General features: G+C 34.6%; 1 protein-coding gene and 1 pseudogene across 2 annotated transcripts in view; one reads left to right on the forward strand and one right to left on the reverse strand.

The window, feature by feature from the left end:
• PDE3B (phosphodiesterase 3B) overlaps positions 1-22,548 on the forward strand; it is a 172,800-nt gene that overhangs the window by 18,660 nt on the left and 131,592 nt on the right. The gene's annotated exons all lie outside the window — the stretch shown is intronic.
• Positions 18,453-19,590, reverse strand: LOC114886477 (annotated as a pseudogene).

The following is a 22,548-nucleotide window of genomic DNA, read 5'->3' on the forward strand; positions in this document are numbered from 1 at the left end:
TATGTCCAGTAACCAAGGTTTATCTTGTTACAAGTAACACCTTTTTAGTTTAAATGCATTTTTGCCATGACTGTTTCTCATATGTTTAACTCTGTTTCTGCTTCCTGACAGATCTTGATGAAAATAGTTCATTATTTCCCTGATAAGTAAGGGTTGTCATTTTAAACACTGTTTCTCTTACTGTGCCGTGATACAATGATGCCCTAAGTGCCTTATAAAACCTTGCCGTATACTAAGTGATCTCAGACATTTTGTATCTTGAATTTTTACCTGCTCATTAGTAGTTATTTTGCTTGCTTCTCATTGTTAGCTGTTATTTCTTAGTTATCAGTCTTTAACAGACATCTTCCCCACCTTCCCAGTTTGTTACTGATTATCAACAGTAGGTCAGGAAACTAGTTAACCAAGCTAATTGGAATTGGCCTTAAAAGTAAGGATGGAGGGGCTTCCCTGGGGGCGCAGTGGTTGAGAGTCCGCCTGCCGATGCAGGGGACACGGGTTCGTGCTCCGGTCCGGGAGGATCCCACATGCCGCGGAGCGGCTGGGCCCGTGAGCCATGGCCACTGAGCCTGCGCGTCCGGAGCCTGTGCTCCGTGCAACGGGAGAGGCCACAACAGTGAGAGGCCCGCGTACCGCAAAAAAAAAAAAAAAAAAAAAGTAATGATGGAAAAAAAAGTCTTTCTCATGGATAAAGTGTACGGACTTTGTAACATCTATTTTGACTATGCAGAGACCTTTTTTGCTTGTTTTGATAAAGAATCTCTGGATAAATGAGGTGTTAGCCGTATTGATTCAACACGAGCAGCCAAATATAGATTTGTTTTTCCTTTTCGTTTCTAGTGAGATATACTGTACATGCCATAAAGTGAACAAATGTTAGGTATACAGCTGAACAAAATTTTACATGTGTATATACCCATATAATTACCACTCATCAAAATAAGGAACATTTTCAGCACCCTAGTTGCCTTCCTCATGTTCTCTCCCAGTTAATAGCTACATCCAGAAATGTCCACAATTCTGACCTTTATCCTAATAGATTAGTTTTGTATGTTTTTGAATCTTTATAGAAACTGAAATTTGAGTTTTAGATCATTTTCTTATGTCACGAAGTACTGTTCTTTTGATTTTTTAATGTTATTTTTTCCCATTCTTGAAACATTCTTTCAGTGCCTACTATGGGCAAGAAATTAATGAGTTGGGAGATTCAAAGATGAATAAAACATACCTTGTCATCAAGAAACTTGGAGACTAGTACAAGAAAAAAAATAAAGTGTCATAAAGGAGGTATAAACAAAATACAGAGAAGGCATAGGGAAAGGGAAGTGGTGTGTCAGTGAGGTCCTTGGCAGAAAATAGATGATACAGTCAAATGGGTGAACTTGCAAGAACTTAATGTAGGGGGTGATTTATAAAAGTGTGGGTAGGGTTAACGGAAACTGACACGGAATAATGAAGTATCTGGTGAGCAACAATAGGTAGCCATCACAGCCCTCAGACAAGTAAGGGAAGAGTTAGGAGGTTATTGTCAAAACTCAGAGGGCAGCTGTATAGAGGTCCATTTGAACAGAAGCTTTGGCTTCTGGTAGAGTGAGATTACTAACTAGAGGTGACATTACTCTAGGCTCACTCTCTTCCTGTCTCCATTGGCTGAATTCACCCAGAAGACAGGGCAAAGGAGACTGTTATTACGGTCTATTCAGGATAGCCTTCTGGGAACACAGAACAGAGTGGAGGAAAGTGGAGAATGGCTCTGGAGGGGCAAATGGAATATACCCAGCGCAACTGGCTTTCTAAAAACACAGTAGAGGACTTCCCTGGTGGTCCAGTGGTTAACTCTGAGCTTCTACTGCTGGGGGTGCGGGTTCGATCCCTGGTCAGGGAACTAAGATCCCACATGCGCGACATGGCCATAAGTAAATAAATAAAAATTAAAAACACAGTAGATCCATTCTCTGCAGAAGTGGAAGGATAGCTCCTTAGAAAGAGAAAATCATGTAAACAGAGGTGGAGGAGTAGTGAAATAAAAAGTGTGCTCAGAAAATGGAAAGTATTTCAGTTTGGAGTGTGTGCTGGACAAAGAGGAATAGTAAATGGATAGTATTTGCAGAGATATGTTAATTTTTACACTGCTTTTCCTCTTGTTTATTATTAAATCTTGCATTATATCATGGCTCTTATACGTGCATGAGAATCAGTGTTGCCTTCATCATTAGTTTGAAGATATTGGGTCACGTTTTGAGTTTTAGCGTTGCTGTCTGAGTGTTTTGCACATGGTGACAGAGTACAGATAGTAGAAAGAACAGGAGTCATTTAGAGAGTGAGGCTTACAGTTAAGACTGTAGGCTCTGGAGTTGGACTGTCTGTGTTTGTATTCTGGCCTCAGAATTCACTTTCCAGCTTGATGACCTAGGCAAATGACCTAATCCAGGCCTCAGTTTTCTCATTAGTAAAATAGGCATAGTCATAATAACTTTACCATAGAGTTGTTGTGAGGATTAAGTGAGTGGTTCATATGAAGTACTTAGCCCAGAGCCCAGCAGGCACTGTCAAGAAATGTTACCTAATTTTAAAATTATATTTAGGAGGATGTAGTTGTCTTCAAATATTTGAAAGCCTGCCTTATGAAATAGGGATTAAATTTCCTATTTTCATGAGAACTTCTGGGGACAGAACTGAGATTAATATGTATAAATAACAAATAGGCAGCTTTTTGACTAATATGAGAAAATCTTTTGGTCATTTAAAGTTGTTTGGGTCAGAATTGATTAGCCCGTGACATAATGATTTGCGTGCCAGGGGAAGTGTTCAAGAAAAGACTGGGGATGTTTGAAAGTGTATTCATGCATCATGAAAACACAACAGAACTAAATAATATCTTCAGGATACCTCCCAACTGTAACTTTATTCTCCAGAGTCTGTGAAAATTGAAGCACTGGATAAACCATGTTGATTTCCTTTTCTCCTTCTCTATTTATTCCTCTTGAGAAGGTCAATCCCTCCTGCCCCCCCTCCCCCGGCCCTCACCACCTTAATCCAGCTTAAATGTCATCTTTATTTAACTATATTTATTGAGCATATACACATGTGCCAGGTTTTGTTCTAGATACCGTGATTAGTACTGTGAACAAGACACATAAGGGTTTTGCTCTAATGGAGCCTTAACAAAATTCTAGCACAGGTAAATAGAAAATAAAAACACGGTAAAATAACTTCATGTAGTTCTAAGTACTGTGATGCATGAAGAAAGTAAAAGAGAATAATGGGTCAGGGTGGTGGAGGTGGAGCTTTAGGTAAGATGGTCAGGAAAAGCCTCTCTGAAGAGACGTTTTAACTGACACATGAATGTTGAAAAGGAGCTGGTCATGCAGGCTCTGGGAGAAGAACATTCCAGACAGAAGGACTAGCAAAGGCAAGGCCCCTGTGGTGGGAAAGACCCTGGCATTCTTGGGGGTTAGAAAGAAATATGGGTGGGCGGAGAGTGGTAGGTAAGAAGCGTGTGGATCACATAGGGCCTTGTAGACCATGTTGACACTTGCACTTCTTTCTAACCACATTCTAATGGGAAGCAGTGAGACAATTTCATGACATCATTTAATGCTTCAAAAATATTATTCTGGCTTTTTTATGGGCTATTGGTGGAGAGTATCTAGAGTGGAAGCAGAAAGATAGGTGGCTGTTGCAGTTGTCTGAGTGAGAGGGGACTGGCTTGGACTATCTCAGCAAACTTTCTTTGCCACCACCCCCTCCCCGCCCCACTTTGATCACCTGGATAGAATGTCCTTTTTAATATTTATAATGTTTTACATACACTACTGTTAAAGTACCTTTAGTTACCTATGTGATTGCCTTCCTATTGAGAAGCTGAGTTCCTTAAGCATAGGGGCAATGTCTTATCCCTCTTCTGCATTCCTTGTCCTTAGTGCTGCAGATAGCACTGTAGCACTGTTATTAACATAGCACTTAATAAATGTCTATTAAGTGAATTCATATATACTCTTTATTAGGTTAAAGAAGTTCCTTTCTATTCTTAGTTTGCTGAAAGTTGAATGTCATCAAATTTTTGCATCAAATGATATGGTCATATAGTATGTCTTTTTTTCTTTATACTATTAATATGATGGATTACATTGCTTGTTTTTTGAATATTGAACCAGCTTTTGCATCGCAGGGATAAGTACCACTTGGCTGTGGTGTATTATTATTCTTGTGCATTGCTGGATTTGATTTGTTAATATGTTGTTGAGGATTTTTGTATCTATGTTCATGAGGGATGTAAGTCTGTAGTGTTTTTGGTACTGTTTTTGTCTAGTTTTGGTATCAGGGTAATGATGCTCCCACTATGAGTTGGGAAGTGTTCCCTTTTCTGTTTTCAGAAGAGAGTATATAGAATTAGTTGTATTTATTCTTTAAATGTTTGGTAGAATTTCCGAATGATATCATTGGGGACTAGAAATTCTCTTTGGAAAGCTTTGAACTATGTATTCAATTCATTAGTTTTCTCTATTGCTTTTCTGTTTTTTCATTGATGCCTGATCTTATCATTGTTACCTTTTTTCTGCTTGCTTATAGGCTTATTTTGTTCTCATTGTAGTTTAAGGTGGAAGCTTAGATTATTGATTTTAGATTTTTTTTCTAATATAAGCATTTAGTGTTTTAGCTTTCCCTCTAAGCACTATTCTATCTGCATGTCATAAATTTTGATATGTTGTATTTTAATTTTTATTTGGTTCATACTATTTTCTAATTTCCCTTTAAACTTCCTCTTTGAATTACAGCTTATTTAGAAGTTGTTTAATTTCTAAGTGTTTGGAGTATTTCTTTTATCCTTTTGTTATTGATTTCTAGTCTAATTTCTAATTTTATTATGGTCAGAAAGCTTACTTTATATGATTTCAGTTCAGTAAATATATTTGGTGCATGTGTATGATCTTTTCTCTGCTGTATTTACCCTGGATGGACTTGCTAGGTGGTAGGGTACGTCTGTGCTTCAATTTTGCTGAATAATGCAAAATTGGTTTTCAAGTGAAGTGATGACATAAAACTTTGTGTAGATTGAAAAATTACTAATTTGTGGCTTCTCAAATCTTTATTTAAATAAAAAATTTATAGTAAATTTATAAGTTATATTGAATTGATTTGAAATATTTGAATCTTGAAATAGAAATGGAAGTTGTATCCCAAAGAATATGAAAGTTGAAAAATATTTAAATAGTTCGAAAGCCAGTGGGGAATGTGAAGCAATATTGTTAAATGCTGTTAGAGAAACAATGGAACTGTGTTCATTTAATATTAATCAATTCTGAAGGTTTTCCTGGAAATTTGGTTTTGCTGCCCACTAAAGGTATTTCAAGCCCATTTTATGCACCGTACCTGTGCTGCACCAAGAGCAGATGGAAGTTCCTGGGGGAACTTTCTCAGTGACCCGTAATTTGAGATGGGATGATAGTTTTGGAGCTACAGAAAATAGTACTAAAGTTGCCACTGTTTCTGTTTTATTTGCCTAACAAACAGATTTCTCGTTGCCTCTTCTTTCACAGATCTTATGGATGACATACAATTCACTTTATTTACTAGTGTCTGATCGATTAGCATATAATCTTAAGATTATAATTCTAAAGGTGAAATGGATCTTAATTGAGTAATTTAGGAGTTTACTCAAATCACCACATAATTTCCTTTTTTTGAACAACGCAAAATATGCACTTCTCTTATCACACAGGTTCAAAAACTTCCTGACCAGATAGGAGATAGTTTTCCTTTAAAGCTACATTCAGAATTTTATTTCTACGATAGTAACTTGAAAGTATGTAGTTTCTCTTTTCATTTCATTTATTGAAATTGATTTTTATTGTTGTTTTTGGTAAAGAAATTTAAAATTTCACTAACATTTGTTTTTTAACCATAGGGAAAATGTGTTTTCAAGAAATTAGAGATTTGAATTTGAAATATTTTTTATGTTAAACATTCTGCCAATTTTTTGTTTAACTGTGGACTCTTCATAACATCAAAGAGTTGCATGTTTTAGAGCTTAGAGAAAAATGGACACACTGAATCCTAGCAACTAAAGGCAAATAGACAGCTACGTCAGTACCACACTTATGTCAGCGGTTTGTCCTATTTGCTTGGGAACTCTTTTGTTTTAGTAGCGTGTTTACAATGAAGTCTTTCACTGGAGCAGGACTACATGACTGAATATGCACTCCGTGTTGTTTGAGTACATTCTGTATACAAACTTTAAGACATATGTATACAGGCATATTTACTGTTATTTAGTTATTTGTTATTGGTATTTAGTCTTATTGTATTTATTTTCTTTCTCAAAAGTATTTTATCTGTTCATGTTTAATAACTAGCACTAGGCTTTGCATTTCTAATTATGGTGTCCTTGTATAGGGCACTGAGTGTGATTCTAGATAAGTTGTTATAATTAGATCTGTATGGTTTATGAGCCACATGACTTGTTTTTAAGAGGGAAGTTTAAGCTATTAGAGGTGGAATAATCTGTATTCTTCTTGAACAAGGCCTATAATTTTATCATGCCTTAATTTTCCTAAAGGTTACTCTGAAAATTATTTACTAAGAGTTTAAAAGTTATCATTAAAATGAAGTTCAGAGTGCTCCAGGGGCTGTGGGATTTTGTGTGTGTTTTCTGAGGTGGGGCAGATGTTATCTTCATGAAAAAGGCCAATAGGCAGTTGAATCAAAGATCATAGGTTTGAAAAGAGAATGAGGCTAGAGATAAAGTTTTGAAGCTATTCAGTATGTTTCATTCATTCCTCTATATGCCTCAGGGTATTCAGGCCTTGGAGTTCATGCAGACCACAAGGCTGGCATCTCCCTTTCCCAGAGAGTTGATAGTCTAGTCACTATATTCTAGAGGGAGGATTATTTGCTAAAGAAGGTCATAGATGAAGCTTGAGAATAGATGAGACTGGGGGGAAAAAAGGAGTGCAGATAGAATTTTTAAAAAATTAAGGCCAACCTGACTTTGGGAAGTACCTGTATTGTGTAGGTTTTCAGGAGAAAGGCAAGAATTGTGGGAAGTACCTATATTTAGTGGTTGGCATGTCAGAAAGGAGTCAGCAAAGAAAACAGAGTCAGGGCGGTAGGTTGTGGGGGATTTACCACTTGTGCAAATTTCTTCTAAGCCTTGGGGAGAAAGGTGTCCACATGGCCACATGTTTCTGTAGGATTTCCAAAAGTAAGGTATTTTAAGTTAAGAGTGCTGTCTCTTTCCATTCTTGATTTACCCTCAGGTCATGTAGCATTGGAGTGCCTGTAGGCATTTTTGGCATCCAGCTAAGGGAAAGTTGAATTGGGGTTACATTTAGTTTGGGTGGCATATGTTTATACGGTTCATTGTCACTTCAGAGTGTAGTTAGGTTTTTGCTAGCTGTTCTGGTATAGGGATGACATTTGGAATACAGTTGACCCTTGAACAACACAGGTTTGAACTGTGTGGGTTTACTTACATACAGAATTTTTCCAATAATAAATAACTATAGTACTACGCTATCTGAGGTTGGTTGAATCCATGGATGTGGAACCTCGGATATGGAGGAGCTGCCTATACGGAGGGCTGGCTATAAATTATATACAGATTTTCGACTGCTGGGAGGGTTGGCACTCTTAGCCCCCCCGGTTGTTCAAGGGTCAACTGTACTCTTATTACTTACTGTGCTGACTCAGTGTTATGAAAAAAGATGCAAGGCCAGAGATTATAGATGATATGGACACGTCCTACAGAATCTGACACTAGAAGTACGTGAGTAGGGTAAGAGAAACACAGTTTGAAATACATGGAGCCAGAAGCTAGTCTGGGGAAAACTCTTTTGAATCTGATAGCTTATAAAGGAAAGAAACAAATGTAAGTTTCCCCAAATTTGACAACAGTACTAAAATTTTATATTACGTAGCCAGTAACAGTTTGTGAACCTAAAAGAATATTTTCTAAAATGTGAGTAATGATTTAGTCTTCAGAAAGTTTTAAAAAATCTATTTCTTTATAGAAAATCTTACATATTTCTATCTACTTATAGAAAATGTTACATGTCATTGTCACATGAAGAAGTGATCATGAAAGATATGCAATTAAAATGTAGAAAAAGTATCCTAGAAGTGTGTCAGGGAGTTTATTATTGATAGAATTATGATGTTATTTTTCTAGATTTTAGTGATACTTGTGTTGTAATTCTTTCCCCCCTCATTCTAGATAAGTATTCACCATTACACCTAAGTTTGTATTTCTAATTTTGCTTTTTTTTCTTAAAGAAGTTCCCCTAAATTGTTTAAAGTTCAGGCCCAGCAAAACCTGGGAGGCACAGAATCATGCACGTCAAGAGGATACAGTTTAAAGATGGAGGATGTGTTCTGTTTTAAATGATGCATTGAGGTCATATGGAAGGCAGTTTGACTTGGTGATAAAGGTCATTATTGATGATCATATGAATTTGGGAGTAGGGAGTGGAGGTTGTATATTTTTTTAAGAAAGTGGCTGTGACATCAAACAACAGTATTTTGGAAGGGAAAACAAGGTCCAGGCAAGTTTTATGTGTATGTGTGTGTATGCTTCAAAGATAGATGCACATCTAAATATGTTAGAAAGATATATAGATATATATATATACACACACACACGTGTGTATATGTATACATATATGTGTGTGTGTGTATATATATGTATATACACACATATATAGCACAGAAGGAAAAATTAAAGATAATAGCAAGTGAGGTTAAAGCTCACAGTAGCTAGAACAGAGAGGTAAGGAAATGAGATCAAGACACAGGAGTAAACTAAACAGTAGAATTCAGTGAAGGGGCAAACATCTATTCCTATACACTTAAGTAGTGTTTTTTAAAAAAATTGACATTTAATTGATATATAACATCATGTTTGTTTCAGGTACAAATAATGATTCAATATTTTGTATTTATTGCAAAATAATCGTCATAATAAGTCTAGTTAACATCCGTCACCTTACATAGTTATCAAAAAATTGTTTTTTCTTGTGATGAGGACTTTTAAGATCTACTGCCTTAGCAGCTTTCAAATGTGCACTATAGTGTTACTGACTACAGTCATTTTGCACACCCCTACCCCCCACGTCTGGCAAACCACCAATCTGTTCTCTGTATCTATAGCTTGTTTTTTTTTGTTTTTGTTGTTTGTTTTTTAGATTCTACAAATGAGTGAAATCATACAGCATTTTTCTTTCTCTGACTTATTTCACTTAGTATGTAATACCCTCAAGATCCATGCATTTTGTCACAAATGGGAAGATTTCATTCTTTTTTATGGCTGAATGGTATTCGTGTGTGTGTGCACGCACACAACACACATATACCACATTTTCTTTCAATTCATTCATCCATCAATGGACACTTAGGTTATTTCCCTATCTTGGCTATTTGTAAATAATGCTGCATTTCAGCAATTGTTTAGTCATCACTGTTTCAGCTCTGTGTTGATGTTGAGTATTGTAATTGGTTTTTATAATGCTGGCCCCAAGCATTTCTTCCTAAAACCATGACATACTCTGTGCTTAGTTGGCTCCAAAACAATACAGTTTTAAAAGATTAACATTTGGATGGTTATGTCTTTTGTGACATAAATGGAAGATAATTATCTGTATTAGTTTAACATGTTAAAATCAGTCTTCCCAAATTCTTCTTTGACTATATGTAGTGGTTGCCCCAAATTAGAGATAAATATCAAGTCTTTTGCTGGTAAGGTTATACAAACTGATTATTATCAGAGACTTGGAATACATTTATTTTCTTTTAGCTTTATAGATCTTATGGAAAAGGGTACAAATTGAGTATCAGATAGGACATTTATTATTACTTTTTTCATTCCATCCACCATTATTTATTAGGTGTCTACTACATGGCAGACATGGGTCTGGGTGCTGGGGGAGAGCAATGAACTACATGGACAAGGTCTCTGCCTTCATGGAACTTGCATTCTAGTGGGAGAGAGAGAAAATACGAAATAAGCACATATACATGTAATATATTATCAGATAGCAATGTGTGTTGTGAAGAAAAATAAAGGAGAGTAAGATGACAGTGTGGTGGAGGATGATGTTTAGGTAATGTGATAGGAAAGCCAGGTAGGATATTTACAAATCACTTCTTCTCAGTATATTTAGAAAATTATTTTATGCAAGCCAAACGGTGTTTACAAAGATCAAACCATTTAAAACTTAATAGGAGCAACATCTATTCACCATAGTTTTCTCATCTCTAAAATTAGTACCTACACCATAGGTTTGTTGAAGAGTTTAAATAAGATTGTGTGTGTGTGTGTATGTATGTGCAAATATAGCCTTGGCACAATGCTTGAGTTATTATCAACTCTCAATAAATGTTGAGTCTCCTTTTTAGCATGACTTTATTTCCTGTTATTTATTTTATATGCATTTATATGAACCAAATAGGTTATGAGTTGACCAAGTCCTCTGTTAAGTACTTTCTTTTCCTGCACATATCTCCAAATTCCAGATTGAAGCTTTTTTCTTCAAATTTAGAGAATACAACTTTTTAAAATTGAGGCATAACATACATACTACCAAGTACAGTAATCTTAAAATATAGTGCTTAATGAATGTTTTCATAGGTATATACATATGTGGTTACCACCCAGATCCAAATATAAAACATTCCCAGCACACCAGAAGAAATCTTTGTTCACGCTTAGAGGCATTGCTCCCTCTGTATGTTAACGACTATCCTAACTCCTATCTCCATCAATTTTTTTGGCCTGTTTTTGAATTTCATATAAATCGAGTTACATGGTATGTTATCTTTTGTATCTGGTTTCCTTTGCTGAAAATAATGCCTACAAGATTCATACATGCTGTTAAATTATCACTAGTTTATTCTTTTACAGTTCTGTGTAGTATTCCATAGTACAAATGTATCATTATTTATTCATTCTCCAGTTTATGGTCATTTGAGTTATTTCCATTTTGGGGGAACATTTATGATTAAAGCTGTTGTGAACATTCTTATACATCTTTTGGTAGACATATATTAATTTTTGTTGACTATTTACCTAGGAGTGGGTTCTTTGAATCATCGGGTAGGTATATGTTTGACCCTCAATAGAAACTGCCAAGCAATTTTCCAAAGTTGTACCAATTTATACACCCGGTAGTAGGCGATGAGAGTTCCAGTTGCTCCACATTCTAATCAACACTTCAGATGAGTGTTTAGCCATTCTGTGAGTTGTGTAGTGTTGTGTCATTGTCACTTTAATTTACATTTCTTTGATGCTAATGATGCTTGAGTACTTTTCTATATGTTGATGGGCCATTTGGGTATTTTCTTTTTTGAAATTCCTGTTTAGATCTTTTGCCCATTTAAAAAATTGGATTTTTTAAATTATTGATTTATAGTAGATTTTACATTCTTTATGAATTCTAGATACAAAATTCTTTTGAATTTTACATTCTTTATGAATTCTAGATACATTCTTTATGAATTCCAGATACAAAACCTTTGCTGGATTTACATACTGGGAATATCTTCTGCTGGTCTGTGGCTTAACCATTTGCTCTCTTAATGATATCTTTTGGTGAACAGAAGTTCTTAATTTTAATGAAGTATACGATTTTTTTTTCTATTAATAGGCTAGTAACTTTAGTTTTTAGTTAGCAGTTTAGTGGCCTTTTGAATATTTTTTAAAATCTTTGCTTATATGAAGATCATGAAGATATTTTCTTATATTCTAGAAGCTTTATAGTTTTACCTTTTACTTTTAGGTTTGTGATCTATCTTGAATTAATTTTTGTTAATGGTGTGAAATTGAGGTCAAGGTTCATTGTTTTTTCATACTAGTTTCCAAAACTCTAGCACCATTGATTGAAAAGGCTCTCTTTTCCCCACACAGATTTTCAGTGACATCTTTTTCATAAAGCAAGTGACCATATATGTGTGGATTTGTTTTTGGACTCTGTTTCTTTAGTATATTTGTCCATCCTTTGACCATTGTTACAATAAAACTTTATAGTAAATGTTGAAATCTTGTTGTGTAAGTCCTTCAGCTTTGTTCTTCTTAAAGATTGAAGTTGGCTATTCTAGGGTCTTTGCAGTTCCATATAAATTTTTGGATTGGTTTTTCAGTTTCCACAAAACGTCTTGCTGGAATTTTGATTAGGATTGCATTGGAGCTATAGATTAATTGGGGGGAATTGGTTGTCATAATAATACTGAGTCTTACAAACCATGAACTGTGTGTATTTCAGCATTTATTTACTTCTTTAAAATTTTTTCTCATTATCATTTTTTAGTTTTCAGTGTAGCTATCTTACCCGACTTATGAAAGATTTATTCATTGTTTGATTTTTTGTTATTATATAATAAATGCTGTTTCATAAATTTGATTTCCCATTTGATTGTTATTACTATATAGAAATACAACAGAAAAGTCTTGAACTTGTATCAAAAAACCTTACTAGGTTCACTTATTCATTGTAGTCGCTTGTTTGTAGATTCCTTTGCATTTTCTACATATATAATCATGTTATCTGTGAGCAAAGACAATTTTACTTTTTCTGATCTTTATACTTTTCTGCCTTTTTATTGCCTTATTTCAATGGCTAGAACCTCCAATATAAAATTGAATAGAAGTGAGGACAGTGGACAATCTTGTTTTCTCCCCAACTTCTGGGGAATATATTCAGTATATTGACGTTAAAATTGATGTTAGCTAAAAAAAAAAAAAAAAAAATTGATGTTAGCTGTAGTTGAGGGATGTGTGTGTATTATTTTTGGTAGAAGATATCTTTTATCAGTTTAAAGAATTTTCCTTCTTCTATTTCCAGATTGCTAAGAGGTTTGTAAAATTATGAACGAGTTAAATTTTATCAGATACTTTTTCTGTATCTGTTGAGATGATCCTAGGATTTCTCTTTTTTATTTTGTTAATGTGGTGAGGTACTTCGGTTTATTTCCAAATGTTGAACCAACAACCTTGTTTTCTTGGAATAAATCCCACTTAGTCATATGTATTATCCTTTTTGTATGTTGCTAGATTTGCCTTGCTAAATTATTATTTTTAGAATTTTCATTAATGTTCATGAGAGATGTTGGTCTGTAATTTTCTTTTCTCATAATGTCCACATCAGGTGTTGGTTTTAGGGTTGTGCTGGCTTCATACAATGACTTAGTATTTCCTTTTTCACTATTTGCTGAAAAAAGTTGTGTAAGATTGGTTTCTGCTACTTTTAATCTGTGGGATCATCTCTTTTTTCCTCTTATAAAATTTATGAAGTAGTCATCAAAATATAGGGTATGGCTATCTTCTTCTACAGTTGAGGAACCTGAAGCTCAGAGAAGTTAAGCAGGACTAGTCAGCTGGTAGTTACTGATCTGGTATTAAAAACCAGTTCTGTCTTACTTCAAAACCTGTGATGCATAATGTACATGGAGGAAAGTGACTGACCAAGTGGTCATATGGAGGTCTTAAGAAATACTAGAAGTTATTCTTTTGAAAGCTGAGAGAACTTCTTTTGGAAACTTACTTTCTGCTAGTCTAAGAATCACACTCCTGATGACTGCTTCTTAGCTGTTTGTGAGGGTTGTGGCTTAAAGCAGCTAAGCTTTATAATTCTCAGCTGGCTCTGTCCAACGAAAAGCCTGTCCCTTCCAAAACTGAACAAATCAGTTTTATTTCTCTGTGGTAACAACTGGTTACTTGGAATTTACTGGAATTCCTCTTTTTCCAAATCCACATAATCCTGGCAAAAATTCTTTGGCTTTGTAGAAGTTAAGATATTTCCTAGCATATGATAGGTTCAGAGAGTCAGCTCATCCTATACTGACAGGACCAAGGATAGGGGAAGAAACTTCATACAAGGGAAATATAAGGTGATTTTTAAGACTTATCTAGTACTTTATTTCCCCCTTAGTTCAAGCATTCTCGTCAGAGAGGCTTTCTTATAAAAATAAAGTTAACTTTTATTTCACATAGAAGCGTCTTTTCTTTCTACGGGGTACAAAGTACATGAAAAGGGGTACTTGTTTGTTGATCATTAAAAACTTCAGGTTTTCAAACAATTATTTACTAATGACATCTCATGCTGTAGCTATTTATTTTTTATTTTTAGAATTGTACTGGAAATGTTTGATTCCTTTATGATTTTTCAGCAAGTTATATAAAGTTGTTTAGTCACTAAAATTTATACTGTGCCCATGACATTATTTTATTCCCTTCGTATGAAAGCCTCAATAAGTTTTTCTTGTTTCCAGTTAACTTAATTAGAAAGTCTGGCTTCGTTTGAAACAGCTTCTCATTTTTAAAGCATAAAGCGTTATTTAGTGAAGCCTATAAAAGAATAATATGAGAGAAGATAATTCTTTTTGGGAGAAAAATGTTCTGTGTTAGTAAAACCTCAGGATTTTAGAGCTGAAAACTTTTCTAAGAGATCATTTAATCCTTTTAGTACTTGTGATATTGATATCTTAATGGGATTATTTTGCTGACAAATATAGTATTTATTGCTTTCTAAAATCCTTTGTTAATTATGGGTGCCTCCAACAATGGAGACACAAATTTAATTTAAAGGAATAGATATTATTGAGAAAAACAATTTATTCAGTCTTTCATGCAATAAAATTTGATGGAGGGCATTACGTATTATGCCAGGTGCTCCTAGGTACACAAATGAAAGCAGCACAACCATTGCTCTCAGTGGTCACAATCATTGGAAAAAAAAAAAAGGAATAGATATTATTTTTAGCCTTGGTCACCTTAAAAATTGGAGTTAAAGTATTGGCCCTTTTTAGTTCTGCTGGTAATAGTAGATCTTATTCTCTTGCCATTCTGTAGGTCTAATTGGTTAATATGTGAACTCTAATATTTAGTAAGGTTAATTATTAGTGTGAAATTAAGGATTTCATTTTGGTTTTTATATAAAGCTAGACATAAATAGACTTCATAGTTAATTATTTATGCTGAATAATAAAAGTTTAAGTTTGGAGGTTCTATATATTATTGGGAACACTTGCTCTTAGAAGTTGTATTAAAAATTTGATAGAAAAATAGGAAGTTGATTGATTTTATTGTAATAATTTTGTGAAACAGGAAAAATATTTTAAATTATCAAGGTAAACTGTCAAAAATAAGTATTTAGAAAGGAATGTTTTAATGTTGAATTACTTATGAACTGACAACCGTAATCTTTTGCCTAAGATTAATATCATAGTACAGTGCTTTAAAAACTTTCATAGCAAAGGCTTGTCAGTTTTTCCCATTTTTAGGAAAAATTTTTAGGGTATTTCTTAAAATATTTGTTTAATAAAAAGAAAAATTACTAATATTCCAGATGAAGTTTTCTTTCCAAATGAAGTTTTCTCTTTTAACCTTACTGTGTTCTCACTTGTAATGTTCAAGTGATATTGTTGCTGGCAAGGTCTCCTGACTAGTGAATTTATTCTCCTATCATAAATGTTCTGATGTCATTACTTCCTTCTCTGTCTTTTATCATGGCTCAGTCATTTTATGGGAACCTGACACAGTGACAGGCAAAAGGTTAGCTGGAAGAGAAAAGAGATGAAACTGAAACTAAAAGTGATTCAATATATACTAAGTTATCAGTTACTACTTGCATCTTATCTATGGTAAATTTTATATTTGTACTGGCTTTTTCTTGTGTTTTTAGGAGCCCTGTTTGGAGTATCTCCTTTGGTCATTTAGTTAACAAATCTAAGTGCCTATTATGTGCATAACATTTCTGTGACTATCCAGCTCATTGATTTGTGCTCAAGTGATAGTATCCAATTTTAATATTAACTTTCTAAAACATATAGAGCTTAGCCTTCCCCACATACAGGGCTTAATCTTCCTGACAAATTATATGTGTGTATTTTAATGGCAAAAATAAATGGATTTATTCATATTCTAGCTCTCTGCCATCGGCACAAATAAATAGGTTTAACTATATTTCCTGTTAGCACTTTCTGAAGTTTTATTGAATGAGATGTCTAAAAGGAGTAGTAGATATTATCTGTGTTGCAATTATCTTTGGATTCCAATTACTTACACCATCTCTTTACAACTGATGTTCAAAAATAGTTTCAAAAGTTTGAACAATTTTAACATAAAATTTCTGTTCCGCTTTTGTAATACATTTTTATTTCCTTCAAAGTAATACATACACATAAAAAATCAAACAGCACTAAAAGATTAAAATGAAAAATTGCAGTCTCCTTTCTAGTTCTTCCCCACTCTCCAGTCCTGGTCCTCAGATATAATCACTCCGAATTCTTTTCACTGTTTCTTGTGGTATTTATCTACGTAATTTAAAATAATATGCCTCTTCTGCCAATTTCTTGGCTTAAGTGATTCTTGTATGTTATTGAGAATTTAGGTCTCTTAGAGTCCTTCCCTTTCACTCTTCTTCCATTCTTTTACTGTAGCTATGTCACAATTTTAAAATCTATTTTTGGTATTTACATTTTTTGATTATAAAAATATTGTTTACTGTTGAACTAAGTCTACTTTAAAAAAAAAGCATCCAGTGTTACTATTAAAATGTCTGAAGCTAATCTGATTTCTCTCTGGAAGTTTTTAGGATTTTCTTTATCCTGGTGTTCACAAATTTTGTGATGTTGTGCCTTGGTATATGTCTTTTTTTCAATCATGTGCTGATATTTGATTTTTTTTTAATTTAGGAGATTCATGTCTTTTAGTTTGGGGAAAATTTCCTGTGGTTTTTAATAATTTCTCTTTTTTTCCTCTTTTCAATTCTTTCTTTCTGGACTTACTATTAACTGGCCATTGTATCTCCTATTTTGACAGTGTATCACTTGGATTAATTGCTTAACTAAAAAAAAATTTTTTTTCTCCCCAAGTCCATCGCTTAGGATTTTTGTTTTATTTTCCTTGTTGTCCTTCACTTCATCTTCTCATCCTTCTACTGACTTACAAAATTTTTGTTATCGTAGTTTTAATTTCTCCAAGTACAAAAAATATTATGTTTTTGTTTCATGGATGCAATATCTACTCTTATCTCTTTGAGATTATTAATAACATTTTATCCGTGTTTTCTTCTGTTTCTTTTTCCTGCCATTTCCTAATTTCTTGTGGCTCACTTTAGTCTTTGCCTTTCTATTGCAAGCTTTCATCAGATCCTTAGAGTCTTCGTTCTCTCAAAAGCAGACTCTAAGATAGGGAGATGATTCTAGGAATTATAATCAGAGAATGGGGAAGTGAGACAGTACAAGAGGAAAACTAGTAAAGAGTATATTGACTGAGTGGATTACTACTGTGGGCAGCTGGGATTCAATATTACTGGAGACTCTCAGAGAGACTCTATGCTGTCCAGTACTAACCACTAGCCATGTACTGTTATTTAAATTACTTAAATTAAATAAAATTTAAAATTCAGTTTTTGGTCACACTAACCACAACTCAAGTGCTCAATAGCTACTTGCAGCTAGTGGCTGCCATATAGGACAGTGCAAATACCGAACATTTCCATGCTGGTTTAGACCATGATACCACAGAATTGTCTCACTGAGGTGCAGGGAAGCTGGGCACTTTATCTACCAACATCTGTCCCTTATTGGTTAAAGGTTGCTCCTGGCACTTTTTTTTTTTTTTCACACCAAAACATTACTTTATTTTGTAAATTTTGACCCATTATTACTCCCATGTTATGGTTTTTTTCAGCTGTCAAGTGTACAAGGTAAAGAAAAAATTTAGTTAGGTGGGGGTTGTACCTGGAAAATAAATTTCTTCAACTCCATATACACGTTTCAGAACTGCTGGGTCCCAAGTCCCTCTATGAACTCCTGGGCTGCCAGTATCATGTGCAGCCTACAAAGCTACACTATCTGAATAGCTTATTAATTCTGCATATCAGGTCAATCAACGTGTCAACCTGTAACAGACTGCACACTTTTAACCGAACATGGCAAAATATTCACTCTCTAGAACTTTACATCATCATTTGATGTCAAACAATGAAGCAAATCCCAACAGTATATACAAAAAACAGCTTTGCATTTACAAAAGATTGTTTCCCATACTGATTAATCCAGGCAGCTAACTCATTGGTTTATGCAACTTTTTTGAAGAAAAATAAATCAATTACTAGCAGAACTATTAGTTGATCACTTATCCATTGACAACTTGCATCGTTTATTCAGTGCTATATTAAATAATGTATTGGAAGATAGATTAACTAATAGCTCCAAGCCTCCTAACGATTTAAATGAAAATTACAAAATGTTTGAGACCCTATTTGGGAATACAAAGGGTGTTTGACTTCCAATTTCCATTCTGTGTAGAACAAGAACAGGTCATTCCTTTATGGACATGCATAAAATACATCACGTTTTCTGTTCTGCTGATGCTATAAATTCAATACCAATTCTCCAGCCACATCAGTTATGAGCATAAAGTATATCATGTAACCTCAAATCTCTAACAGTGGAAGGCTTACCCAAGAATGGATGCTGCTAGAATGATGCTGCTTCCTTTGATGTGATAACTCAGCATCCATCTCCCTCCCCCTCAGATGATTCTTCAGCGTGTTAGAGCAGTGAGGAATGGTTTTAATCCCATACCCAAGTTAGAGTGAAGACATTGGTCACATAATACACATGCTCCATTTTTTAAAAAATTCTGAATCTTGGGCAACTGTTCTCCTGTAACTACTTTACAGTTTCTAAAAGCAGTTATTGTCCAAAGCTGGAAGAACTTAAGTCTTCTCAGATGAGCATGTGAATGAATGGAGGGAGGTAAACAAAAGATAAAAAAGACGAGGTCTGTTAGGGGAGCAGCTGGATAAGAAAGTCAAAAAAGGAATAGTAATTTAAAGTTTATTCCAGCTATAATGCAGGTTATTCTCACTTTCAGCTAGCATCACATGGCATACTTCTGAGTCCATTCCTGAGTTATTCTGTTGTACTTATCTCTGTTTTATAGATCCGTGCAATCTCTGGCACTAGGGGGTCATCTGGGTTTGGATCACATAGCAGTGAACAAATGGATAAAAGAAATTTAGAAGTAGTTAAAGCAGGAGACCACTGTGATCTTAGAATGTCGAGACAAACGCTGCCATTACTGTTAATATTTGGATGATAAATTTTGTTGTAAATGCAACCTTAGGTGGTTTGAAGGGGTAGTCTGTAGGAAATGAACTGTCACAAAGAATACACCGCCTTGATATGGGCTGTCATTAGGTCCCATAATTGTAGTTTGCCAATGAAACATATCATCCCCAACTGGACCTGCAAAACATTGTGCTGCAGGGTCACAGGCCAAATCACCAAGTTCTTTATTAATCCGTTTCAGTGCCATAGTCTGTGCTTTTCGTTTGGCTCCGTACTATTTCGGTGTGTGCTCAAAGGTCAGGCCAAAACTCTTGATTATCCCGGTGGCTGGGAAGGATTGTCTTTTGTCTCACACCAGCTCTGCCAGACACAGGCGCAGCAGGCCGGGGCCTCCCTCAAGCTGCAGCCTGGCCTCCTTCCTGCGTGGCAGCTGGTGCCTCCCTGGCCCTATGGAGCTCACGTGCACGACCTCTCCTGGTGCTCTTAACTCCCTGTTACTTCTGGCCTGTGTCAGTCTGCTATCTCACCTCTGTTTTCTACTAGGTGCCTGCTATACCAAATGCAGAATTTCTCTAGATCTCTGGTCTCTAGAATTTCTCCAGAGACCAAAATTCTGGTCTGCCAGTCTGAAGGGAAGTAGTTGCTTGACTGAACACAGTGGAGGCAGCGTCTTATCAGTATAAATATGTAGGTTTTCAATCAAACTCCCCAGATTTTAGTGGGAAATCTTACCCCAACATTCTATGGCAATTGCTATCTTCAAGTGCTAGATCTTTGGAGGGGTCTGTGAGTAAATTGACTTCCTATTCTTTTTCCTTACTGTAGGCATTTAGGTTTCAATCTTTTTTGATCTGCAAATTACCACCCCTTTGGAGCTTAAGAAAAATTATGATATACAGTGTTTCAAACATACAGAAAAGTATAAAGAAAAATATACGTGCAATTCTTGTAGTGCTGTGGTAAACCCAGCTAGGCCGTGATGTATTGTTTTGTCTTGTCTTTTCTTTTCCCTCCCTCCCTCCCTTCCTTTTCTTCTTTCTTTTCCTTCAATGCCAAGATCTTTTATTTGATTAAATTTTAGGAGACTTGCCAACACTCATTGATATCAAGGCAGCTAAGATTTGTATTGGTTTTTCTCTTCTACTTTGCTGTGTTTAGTTTGGTAATATTTTATTGAGAATTTTGTGTCTATTTGCATAAGACATTTTGGCATTTAATGTTCTTTTCTTGTAACATCTGTTCTCATCTGGTTTTGATATCAGGGTAGCACTAGACTTATGAAAAAGTTGGTGAGTGTTACATCTTTTTCTGTTATCTGAAACAGCTTTTAAAAGATTAGGATTAGTTGTTCCTTAAATGCTTGTTTGAACTACTCCGTTTGGGGCTAGCTGTATTTTTTGTGTGTGTCACACTCCTTCCTTCTGTTTTAATATTTTTCTTTATAACACAGAAATATCTTTCAGTTAGTGTAAGCTCTTTTTGTGTGTCTGAAAGTTTCTTTGTTTAACTCTCACTTTTGAATGATAGTTTACCAAGATGTAGAATTCTAGATTGTCAGGTTTTTTTCTCCTGGGTTTTTCTTCCTCAAATATCTTTAGAAAATTTTCCAAATTTCTTCTTTTTTAGGTTTGGCATGACCAGGAGGCTTGGGTCTTATCTAAATATTAGGTCTGAAGGTCTAACAAATGGAAATTAATTTTTTAAATGGATATCCCAGTTTTTAATTAGACACCAGCAATATTTATGACAAAAAGTTCCTTATAGTCTCAGATACCTTTAATTTTAATGGAAACATTTCCTCCAAAAGATTAAACAAGAATTTCTGAATCATGGCTCCATATTAGAACCTACTGATTTGATTGGTTTGGGATGGGGGTCTAGGTAGGCTTGGGTTATCTTTTGATGTGTCCAGGTAATTCTAATGTATAGATAGAGATTAAGAAACACTGAGTTACAAATTGATCTGTACTTCAGTGAAATTTTAATACAAATTTCAGCAGTCTTTTTCTTTTTTTTAAAGTTACTGACAATCTAATTCAAAATTAGATTGAATCTAATTTACAGGACTTCCCTGGTGGTCCAATGGTTAAGACTCCATGCTTCCACTGCAGGGGGCACGGTTCGATCCCTGGTGGGGGAACTAAGATCCCTCATGCTGTGCGGCGGCCAAAAAAAAATTTTTTTTTACATGGAAAGACAAATAGAGCAATTAAAAAAAAGAACATAGTTCAGACTACCTGATTCAAGATTTATTTAATTACAGTGTGTAGTAGTAATAAGATAGACATTATGGATCAATAGAATAGAATCAAGTGTCCAGAAATAGACCCACACACATAAGATCAGTTGATTTTTAGCAAAGGTGCCAAGGCACATCAAAGGAGGAAGTTACAGTCTTTTCAACAAATGTCCCAGAACAACTGGCTACTCTGTGGGGGAAAAAATGAACACTGACTCTTACTCACACCATACACAACACAATGGTTATAGACCAAAATTTAAAAATAAAAAAAACTTTAAAACATCTAGAAGAAAATTCTGAAAAAAAACATAAAAGAAAAAAAAAATTAACTGGACTTCATTACAATTAAAAACTTTTCTTTGAAAGCTATCAGTAAGAAAATGCAAAGGTAAGTACTAGCATGGGAAAACTATTTATAATAAATATATCTGACAAATGACTTCTATCTAGAATATTTAAAGATCTCTTACAACTCAATAAAAAGAAAACAAATGATCAAATTAAAATTAGGCAAAAAATGTGAACACTCCTGCTAGGAATGTAAAATTGTACATTCCCTTGGAAAATGTTTTGGCAATTTAGCGTATGATCTTGGAGTTCTCTCCTAAGTATTTAATGAAGAGAAATAAAAACATATATCCACAGAAAAATTTGTTCACGTATGTTTGTAGCACTTTTGTTCATAAAAGTCGTAAATTAGAAACAACCCAAATGTTCATCACAGGTGAGTGGGTAAACAAATTGTGGTATATCCCTACAATGGAATACTACTCATTAATAAAAGGGAATGAACTATGAATACACACAACATGTGTGAATCTCAGAACATTAGCAAAACCTTATGCTAAATCGAAGAAGCCATATACAAAGGAGTAAGTACTGTATAATTCAGTTTATATACAATTCTAGAAAATGAAAAATGATTTATACAAAGCAGATCAGTGATCTGCCACCTAGGGCCAGTGGTAGGGGGAATTGAATACAGAGGAGTTTGAGGGAACTTTTGTTGGTGATGGAAATATTTATATCTTAATTGTGGGGATATATACACAGTTGTACAATATTTGTCAAAAATCATTAAACTGAACATTTTAAATGGCTGTAAGTAAATTTGACTTCAATAAATTTGATTTTAAGAAAAGTAACACTGGATTGGACAATCTCATATTCTTGTCCAATTACCATAGTATATAATTATGTGTCCTTTTCATAAGTTTTTATTTATTACTTTACTA

This window comes from Monodon monoceros, unplaced genomic scaffold, assembly GCF_005190385.1.
Source record: "Monodon monoceros isolate NGI ecotype Baffin Bay Population unplaced genomic scaffold, NGI_Narwhal_1 Super_Scaffold_7, whole genome shotgun sequence".
Classification (NCBI taxonomy): Eukaryota; Metazoa; Chordata; class Mammalia; order Artiodactyla; family Monodontidae; genus Monodon; species Monodon monoceros.